Below are 10,786 nucleotides of genomic sequence, written 5' to 3'. Positions count from 1 at the left end.
GATTATCTCATCATAACAGGCAATTAGGTTAGTCAGGCATGACTTGCCCTTGGTGAATCCATGCTGACTGTTCCTGATCACTTTTCCCTCCTTTAAGTGGTTCAGAATTGATTCCTTGAGGACCTGTTCCATGATTTTTCCAGGGACTGAGGTGAGACTGACTGGCCTGTAGTTCCCTGGATCTTCCTTCTTCCCTTTTTTAAAGATGGGCACTACATTAGCTTTTTTCCAGTCATCCGGGACCTCCCCCGATCGCCATGATTTTTCAGAGATAATGGCCAATGGCTCTGCAATCTCATCGGCCAACTCCTTTAGCACCCTTGGATGCAGCGCATCCGGACCCATGGACTTTTGCTCGTCCAGCTTTTCTAAATAGTCCCGAACTACTTCTTTCTCCACAGAGAGCTGGTCACCTCCTCCCCATACTGTGCTGCAGAGTGCAGCAGTCTGGGAGCTGACCTTGTCTGTGAAGACAGAGGCAAAAAAAGCATTGAGTACACTAGCTTTCTCCACATCCTCTGTCACTAGGTTCCCTCCCTCATTCAGCAAGGGGCCCACACTTTCCTTGACTTTCTTCTTGTTGCTAACATACCTGAAGAAACCCTTCTTGTTACTCCTAACATCTCCGGCTAGCTGCAACTCCAAGTGTGATTTGGCCTTCCTAATTTCACTCCTGCATGCCTGAGCAATACTTTTATACTCCTCCCTGGTTATTTGTCCAATCTTCCACTTCTTGTAAGCTGTTTTTTTGTGTTTAAGAAGAGCAAGGATTTCACTGTTAAGCCAAGCTGGTCGCCTGCCATATTTACTTTTCTTTCTACACATCGGGATGGTTTGTTCCTGCAACCTCAATAAGGATTCTTTAAAATACAGCCAGCTTTCCTCGACTCCTTTCCCCGTCACGTTATTCTCGCAGTGAGGAAGGAGCCTGTTTCTTCTCATCAGAGTGACAAAGAGATAATTCCTTCTTAGAGGGACATGGGAAATGAGAATCAGCGGACAACTTCGCAGAGCATAAAAGCCACACAGGTGGGAGTCCAGGCCTGGGTCTGATGCTGGTCATAGTGATTTTTCCATGAGAAGTTGTAACTGAATGTCACAGTCTTTTCTGGCCGTGGCAGTCAAGTAATGTCAATGGGAACACTTGTGGGATGTGTTCCTCTCCCAGAGAGCAAATACACTGCAAGTTTTCGTCCATTACCAGGAATGTGACCCAACAAGAGACGCACTTCTTAAAACCAGGAGATCTGGGCATAAGGGAAAAAGCTTCCCGGTTGAGATGAGAGGGAAGCAGGGAAACAAACACCTAAGCTATGAAGTAACAATTAAGGTAAGGTGGAAAAAAAATTGGAGATAGAGGGAAGAAGAAAGTACTAACCTACACTAAAACTAACAGGTAGGGCACTATATAAGGAGGCAAAGGGAAAAGCAGGCTCTGCCATGGATTTCATCCCAGACCAAAGGTGGAAGAGAAGGAACCGGGGAGCGGTCAGACCGCACAGCACTATACATATATATCCCGCTTATGGCGTGATAGGGGGGAGGTGTGCATGTGCAGTCCATGGGCACTGTTGATGAAGATCTCTGATCCCAGATACAGGGGGCACTGCTGCACCTACAGTGGAGCACCCATAGCAACATCACTGGAAGAAGAAGTATTTACAACCAGTCTCGCCAGCTCATTGTGAATGGACTATTCAAGCTTGATGGGCCATTAAAAAGAGTCAATTCCCCAGATAGTTCTTCCTGAGGATACCTCAGACAGCAAGGAGCAATGGCCATCCCTGTGATTCAGCAAAACATGTAATGGCATGTGATGTGGACATGTGACCTCAGACTCCATCTTTGTCAGTAACTTTCCATACACAGGGGCCATGAGCATTGTTTGGGACAGTAATGTTCCATGCACATGGCAGAGGATATAAAAGACACCTGAGACATCTCCATTTTGCCTTATTCCTCCTCCAGGTCTTTGACTGTGGATTTACAACTGAAAGGAGTATTTTGAACAATGGACTGAGGACCTTTGAATCTTTTGGAAGTTACCAGAGAGACTTTTCCAAGCCAGCAGACTATTCCATCACTGTTACAAACTTGATCTAAGGACTTCGCAATCATTTGCATGTATATGGTCTTTTAACCATTTATAACTCTATTCTTTTATTAATGAATTTGTAGTTAGTTTGCTAAGGATTGGCTGACAGCATGATATTTGGGTAAGATCTGAAATATATATTGACCTAGGGGTAAGTGTCTGATCCTTTGGGATTGGTAGAAGCTCACATCTGGTGAATTGGGTTTTCAGTAACCTCTTACTGTATTAGACCAGTTTGTCTAGATGGGAATCAAGGGCTGGAATGCCTAAGGGGAGGACTGTGTCTGGCTTCTTGTTAACCAGTGTGGTGCTACAGAAGCTCTTTTGCTACTGGTTTGGTGAATCTAATTATAGAATAAACCACCAATTTTAGGGGACTGTCTGCCTGTTTCTTGCAGTCTGTCCTGAGCATGGCATTCTCAGTGTGGTTCATTCTAGGTACCTGGTCACAATAACAACATTTATCTATTGTTTCTATTTGAAAGCCATTTTTGCTGTTGTACATCTCATTATTCAATGTCTTGGACAAAGTTGCAGGTAAGCATGTTTTTATTTAAAACTTGGAGCATTTTATTATGACTATGCAATAAACGCTTTCTCAGTCCCATATGGCTGTCTTTATGTAGGGCTTGATCCTGCCCCCACTGCCCTAGGGAGTAGAACTGGGCCCTTAATGATGAGAAAACATACATACTGCTTCCTGTCCTTTGAGATCATATATTCATTCTTCTATATTTGTGCCTGTTGAAAATTTGCCTCAGAAATGCACCTTTAAGTGAATTTTCTGTCATAGGATGTTCACAGAATTACCAGAATCAACTGAGATATACTGTTTGTTGTTTCCCAAAATGATTATATATGTAGATGCAAATACTGTCCCTCTTCAATGGGCATAGATACCTCCAGACACAGCAGAACTGGTGCTATTTAATTTACAGAAAGGGTGAAAGGGCAGAGTTTATCTTCAGTGATGAGAATCTGAATGTCTTCCACCATTTAGAATAACCAAAGTCCAGGAGGTGCAGTGGATACATGAAATTTGTATACCCCTTTTTAAGCTATACAAGCTAAAGGAAACCAGTTTACATTATATTACTGCAGAGAAGCAATTTTGTAATTTATGCTGCTCAGTTTAAAGCATCACATTTTTTATACAATAACAAAAAAGCAGAGAGCCTGAGTCATTAGAAAAATACTTGCACAGCTGGTAAATTGTATTTTCTATGGATCTTATACATGTGATTCTAGGTGCTAAGTATACACATTATTAGGGTCAATCCAAATCCAGGCTGTTGAAAAATCCAGAGTGTTGGAGGATTTAGGATCTTCCTGTGGATTTTGTTGTAGCCTTCAATCTATGCTTTCATTAAAATAATACATGTTCTAACTTTCTGGATTCTAAAGGGAGTCTTCACAATGTAAGCCAATGTACTGTCATTGATTATACAGCCAAGCAGGCTAAAACAATATCACAAAGATGTGTAAAATAATATTTTGTTCTGTATTTTTGTCTTCTCATAACAGATTAATCCACCAGTTCAGAAGTGAAGTGCTACTGTGAAATGGCCCCAGTCCCTCAATCACATGGAGATAGCATTGTTGAGATATTTTGGTAGCAAATATCCTTTTATGAAAGGGCATGAACTGCATGGTGTCCCCCTACTAGAAGGCAAGAAGCTATCAACACTATCTCATTCTTTCCTGATTTTCTGGGCTATCCTGACTGAAAGGAAATGGGAAGGGACAATATTGTTCTGCTGAAGAGATTACATCTATTCTCTGCTCCTTTTTGTCCTAGTACCTGGAAATAGAGACCTAGTTTCTTGTTGCAGCTTGACATGAAGAGGGCAATTTGAGATGTTCCCTACTCTCTGAAGATCATTTCTAGGATGTTTTGGTTTAAACTCCCACTCTCCTAGAGATTGTGTTTGCCTGTTCTTCCAGTTCATTTACATATCGAGCTTCCTTTGACTGTATTTTGCAGAGGTCATTACAAATTCTATTCTGGCAAGTGCAGAATTCTGAGATCTGCAGAATGCATGGAGGACTTTGGTCCCCCTGGTCAGTTCACATAGGCTACTGCTGTGCAGTTTTTGCTCTGCAAGAGAATCATATTGGAGTTTAGATGTCTTGTGACTCTTAAGTCAATTGCTTTTATCTTTGTCTGACTGTCACAGGGTAGACTCACCCACTGCAGGTGGCCACCTCCTCCTAGCAGCTCTGGGAAATTCACTCTTTTCCACATCCAACCCCTCTCCTTGTGTTCTCTTTACCTGTTGTTCTCTCTCTTACTCTGTGGCTGCTTGCTCACTCCAGGAATTGTAGCTTCCTCTTCGTGACTTGGCCTTCCAGGGTATAGAGTCTCATTTCACCTGCTGTTCAGGCAATGCCATTCCATCAGTGGCTGGTAGGGGAACCCAGGCCCGCCCACCATTTTGGGTGCCATCCTAGGGACCCTACAACGTGCAGCCAAGTTCTGCTTAGTCCCCAGCCTTGCTGCTCTCTCTCTCTGGGCAGCTTCCTACTCTGCCTCCCACAGGCTTTCTTATCCACGCTTCTCTCTTCTGGGTGCACCCTTCCCTCAGGGCCAGACTCCCAGGGGTTCTACTCTTTCCCTGGCTTTCCTTCTGCCTTCTCTAATGAGCAGAGGGTTGCTGTAAACTTCCTCATTGCAGCCATTTCTGTTGCCAGATTCCTGGCTTTATACTAACCTAGCCCACACCTACTCAGCTGACCTTTATTGTCCAATCAGGGGTTGCTTCTCCAGCCTAAACCCCTCATATGTGGGCTATCTCACTAACTGGCCCTTTCTCAGCTTCATTAACTCTTTCAGGGTTGGTGTGGTGTGAACACCCAATAAAAGTGACCATAAAAGCATTCCAAAGAGGCAAGGGGCTCCACTAGTATCAGGTAGTGAGTTTCAGCTGGCCTGATCAGTTCATTGTACCCCAATTCACTTATGTCATCATCTGTATCTAATAGTTGTCATGTAAGGTATCATTGGAAAACCCATAAGACACTGATCATTAATGTTTGTGTGTGGCGTATGTATGGTAAATGCTCAAAGGACTGTATAAATGTGAAAGAAATATAGGACTAAAATGTGCTTGAACCAGATAATTCTGGGGAATGGATAAACAGGCTTTTTCCAGATAAAGGAAAGATCAAAACCTCCATCCAGGGGCAATCATAGTCAGGTGGCCATTCACTGGCAATTTGGAGGCTGCAGGGACAGATAGTTTGCATTACAGAAAGCACCAGCAGTGAAGAAACCAGCATGGGACTTTCTCCATTAGACTCCATGGCACCTTTCCTCAAAGCAAGGGCACTGAACTTTGAGAAAGATACATTCTGAAAGTTCACTGAATTATAAAAGAGAGGGGCAAAGAATCCTAAGTTATCTTTCACCTAAGAAGACAATGGAACCGAGCACTTTGGACTTTCTGGGAGATCCTGACCAAGGAGATGGTCAGTCACCTGGCTGGAAAGAGATGTGGTAAGACTCTGACCTAGAACCAAGACTGTAGTTTTGTTAAGTCTTAGACATTAGAAAGCATTTTTCACTTTTGTTTTAACCATTTCTGACTTTATGCCTTCTATTTTAAATATCTTAAAAACTCTTTTTGATTAAACTTGTTTTACTTTTATTCTAAATCAACCCAGTGCTGTGTTTGACTTGAAGTGATTATTAACTTGTTAAAGCAACAAGCTGCTGTGCTTTTGTCTCTTTAAAGAAGCAATGGACCTTATTATTCCTCTGAATGTTCCAGGAGAGGGCTGGATGTTTCAGGGCAGATGGTTTTGGGGAAATTCAGGACTGGAGTTGTGTTGAAATCACTTGGCTGGTGGTGACCAGAGTGTGACTGTGGTGCAACAAACAGGCTGCCGGAGTCAGAGCTGCTGAACCAGGGCTACTCAACACTCAGATTCTTAGTACATGCTTTTATGCTGGCTGGGAGCATCCAGACAGGGAACCACAGTAGCAGAGCATTTTAAGGCACCCAGGGTTGCAGGACAAGTGATGACACAATCTCTCTGTGGTCAGGGTTGAACTCCAAAATTTGACACTTGGGCTTTTATATTTCTCCTTTCTGCCTCAGACCACTTGCCTTCGGCATGTGTGAGGGTCCATCTGTGCTTCTTGGAGAGAACTCTTTATAGTAAGGTCAGGGCATTTTCAGCAGAGATTCTTTTCCATCTCTAGCATCTATGATTTTTGAACAGGAAAGGAATCTCCTGTTCTAGTTGATGAAAATCATGGTGGAGTAGTACCTCCAGGACCCTGCTGGTATCCCTGGCTCCATGGTAGAAAGACGACTGCACAAGAAATCTAGATAGTGTAAATTGGATCTTCTCATTATAGAGGAGTGCTACTCAAGTTGTTGCTGTTTATTATTTGTTTTGCAATAGCCCCTAGGAGCTCAAGTCATGGACCAGGGACCAGTTGTGCTAGGCACTGAACAAACACAGAACAATAAGTCAGTCCTTGTCATATACTGTACACTCCTTGGGACAAGAGATGGAAACAGCAGACAAATGGGAAGCACAAGAAAACACTGAGACAATATTGGTCAGCATGATAGGCAATGGTCTCAGCATGCTGGTTGCCTAAATGTTAGTTTTGTTTGTTTTTGTAGGCCTCACTGCAAATGAGATTTTAAAGAGGGCTTTGAAAAACAACAATGATGTGGCTTTGCAGATGTTTACAGGGAATTATTTTCATGCATGAAAAGAAAACACAAAGTTGCTTGTTTGAAAATTTAAAATGAAGGCTGGCATGACTGGGAGAGGAGAGGTGGGAACTGATGTTTCGGTACCATGTAAGATGCAGTAGGTAGGGTGGAGTTAGACCATGAAGGGCCTTGAAAGTGAAGACAAGTAGTTTGTGTTTGAGGTGATGGAGAGAGGTGAGCCAGTGGAGGGATACAAAGAGAGGGTTGACATGGTCAAATGAGCCAGGAAAGTTATCTTTGCTGCAGCATTTTGAATGCATTAAAATCATAAAAGTGTAGGACTGGAAGGGACCTCAATAGGGTCATCTAGTTCAGTCACCTGCACTCAAGGCAGGATTAAGTAATAACTAGATCATTCCTGATAGGTATTTTTCTAACCTGCTCTTACAAACCTCCAATGATGGAGATTACACAGCCTCCTTAGGCAATCTGTTCTAGTGTTTAACTACCCTAACAGGAAGTTTTTCCTAATGTCCACCCTAAACTTCCCTTGCTGCAATGTAAGCCCATTGCTTCTTATCCTATCCTCAGAGATTAAGGAGAACAATTTTTCACCCTCCTCCTTGTAACAACCTTTTATGTACTTGAAAACTGTTATCATGTCCCCCCTTCAGTCTTCTCTTCTCCAGACTAAACAAATCCATTTTTTTCAATCTTTCCTCATAAGTCATGTTTTCTAGACCTTTAATCATTTTTGTTGCTCTCCTCTGGACTTCCTGCAATTTGTCCACATCTTTCCTGCAATGTGGTGCCCAGAACAGGACACAATACTCCAGTTGAGGCCTTATCAACGCGGAGCAGAATGGAAGAATTACTTCTCATGTCTTGTTAGAGACTAAATCATGGACTGAAGAGAGACACTGGATTTATGGCTTATTACAACAATTTGTAACCCACTAACCCCCTCTTTTTGTTTTACTACCGCAGAGGTGTTAACGGGCCACTCTACCTTGAATGGTCCCTTACAAAAAGTGCTAGCTATTTCTGTTAAACAATCTGTTTTATTTTATATTTTGTTGAGACGCTGGAAGTTCCTTTCCCAGACTTGAAGAGGTCTGCGTGGCTGGAAAACTTGTCTCTCTGACCATCAGAAGTTGGTCCAATAAAAGATTATCTCACCCACCTTGTCTCTCTAATATCCTGGGACCGACACAGATACAACTACACTTTTCTACTGTTGGCAGTCTGAGGTAAGAAAAGATTTCTCTTCCCACTGCACTCCACCCAAATTTTGGGCAGAGAGCTTTCTTTCTGAATGGAGGAATAGTGGGATACATCATGCATTTCAGGTAGATGATTGGCACCAAGCTCACAAAGCTGCTTCCTTGCATTACTGGGCCTGTATCCTAGAACCTTATGAGTGATGTATGAAAATGAGAAGACTTAATTATGTTCACTTGAATATTAACGTTTAATTATGTCATTGCTGAATGACATACTAGGCACCTTCTGAAATTTTTTGTGCATTGTGACTGGATTGTTTCTGGAATGACATGACATTCCATTAATTTTTTTAGATAAGAAGCTAGTGCCAAAATGAACACACATTCTATTACCAGTCCAGGGGTTAAATAAAAAGATGGGATACCTGGTCCAGATCTGACCTATAAAAAAAAACCTAGACATATAGTGGGCAATGTCTACTTCGTGAACTTGGTGGGTTTTTTTTTTTTGAAGTCTCATCAGCGTTTTCCAACTTCCATCACACAAATTAATGTGCAGTGATTAATATTAAATCCAAAATGTTAATACAAAATTATATAAATGAAAAACAAAAGTCAGAGTTAAAACAAATGGCAATTATTGATAATGGCTGGACAGATGGCCAGCAGAAATTATTAGCAAATAATGTTTTTTAACAAAATGACTTAAATTTGCAAAATGTGAACTTAGATAGCCTATGTAAACATGTGTCCCTATCACCTTTAACCTTGTTCCCCTTAATTTTCTCTGGTAGTCATACTTACTTGGCCTGTCTTGTCTTAATTTAGGGCTAGATTGGACCTTTCAGCTCAGTTCTGAGCAGGGCTAACTGCAGTACTGTGCTAGGGATGGAGTAATGTACAACACCCCTCCTCAGGGTGTAGCATGCTTCCTCCTTAACCCTCCCCATGTACACAGCCAGCACTTCCGACTCTCTGCACCTCCCTCCCTCTTGTTTGCTGGAGTGTGGGGAGCATTAGGCATTCAGTCCCTGCTCTTCCATTTCCCCTGCCCCCCACCCCGACCTGTGATCCTTGCAGGTCTTAAGAACCTATGCAGGGGTTTGGGGGGGGGGGACGTACTTCCCTGCATAATCACATAAAACTAGAATATAGTCTTATGGTGTGTAAATTCTTCTGAGGAAAAACCACCTCCTCCTATGCATTTTTACTATGACTAGCACAGTGGAACCCTGATGCTGCCTAGGGCTTCTGGGTGTTACAGTAATATAAATAACAGTAGTAATTAACAACTCAGGTACCAGCAATGAATATGCCTCACCTAAAGAATCCACATTATATAATTCTGTGTTACATCTCTTCTGATGTGTCCTTTGTCCTTATACAGTCTGAACTAGATTGTAAAATCTTCAGGGTGGGGGACCACATTTTATCTGTAAAGCCACAGACACACACAAGGCTTCTGTAGAAATAATAATTATTTTATTCAAATAGAATTTGTCATAGCCAGTCAGAGTGCAGGGGTACTGCTCAGTACTGAATGATAAGTGAAGCCCTTTCAGTTATGCAATTCCCTCACTCATCAATTCAAGGAGTCTGATTTCTATAAACACTATATTATTTCACAATAGCTATACAATATGCAAAATTGCTGTATATTAATTTAGATGAAAAGAAAGCTTAAATTAAGAGATTGCATTGTAGCTTCTGCTGAAATGTTTCTGGTTCCGACTGTAGGGCCAGCTAATCAAATTTCATGCTTCAAGGCTTCAACCAGTCACCTGTAGGGGTCAGGAAGGATCCCCCCCCAATACAGAAGTGGTCAGATATATTCTGGTTTTTTTTTTCACCTTCCTCTGAAGCATCAGGGATTAGCTACAGATGAACATGGGACACCGGATGGTGGGACCAGTGGTATAGAGAATCCTCTTTCCTAGATGTATGTCTGGTGTGTCTTGGTCAAGTGCTCATGGTCCAGCTCATCACCAGATCTGGCGTCCGGAAGGAATTTTCCCCTGTGTCAAACTGGTAAGGACCCTGAAATGTTTTTTGCCTTCTTCTACAGCATAGAACACAGATTACCTGCTAGGATCATCTGGGCATATTTCACCTAATCAGGTTTTCAGCCATTGCAGGGGCCTCAGACAATGGTAGCACTTTGGTCTCTCCTGTTCTCTGCCTGTGGCACACAACACTTAGTCTCCTGAGGACTGAGCTGCTTTAGTCTAACCCAAGTTATTGCTCTCAACACAGGGGTCATAGTGAAATTTAATGGCCTGTGATATATAGATGATTTAATGGTCCCTTCTGGCCTTAAACTCTGTGAAATAAACACAGGGCAAAAGAGGATCCTAATGCATAGTGGAGAAAGATAGTTTAGCCCTATAAATAACTAATATAGGTAACTGGATATTTAGCAGTCTCCAAACGAAAAGTAGCTGCCATTTCCTACACCAACATCAAACGTTAGCCTCATTCACTTCTTACTTTTTAATAACACATTTTTTTCTGATGGTAAAAGTAATAACATTAGGACAAAATTGACTTATAAAATTACTGCTTACACTTAAAGTAAATTGGCACTATTCTCATCACACATTTTCCCCTTAAACCTTCAAAGCTCAATTGTTTCAGAAGGCTATGTGGGAAGTTGCTACTGAAGTAACTTTTTTTGCTTGAACAGTACAGAAATAATCAGGCAAAATCTGTATGAAACTTTTAGCATATAAATCTTCTGATGCCTGGAGGTTCTAATAAATTATATGTTTCTTTACAAATATGTTTTAAAACTATTT

Source organism: Mauremys mutica, chromosome 2 (genome assembly GCF_020497125.1).
Source record: "Mauremys mutica isolate MM-2020 ecotype Southern chromosome 2, ASM2049712v1, whole genome shotgun sequence".
In the NCBI taxonomy this organism is placed as follows: domain Eukaryota; kingdom Metazoa; phylum Chordata; order Testudines; family Geoemydidae; genus Mauremys; species Mauremys mutica.
The sequence above is the reverse complement of the archived record's forward strand: the minus strand, read 5'-3'. Positions refer to the sequence as shown.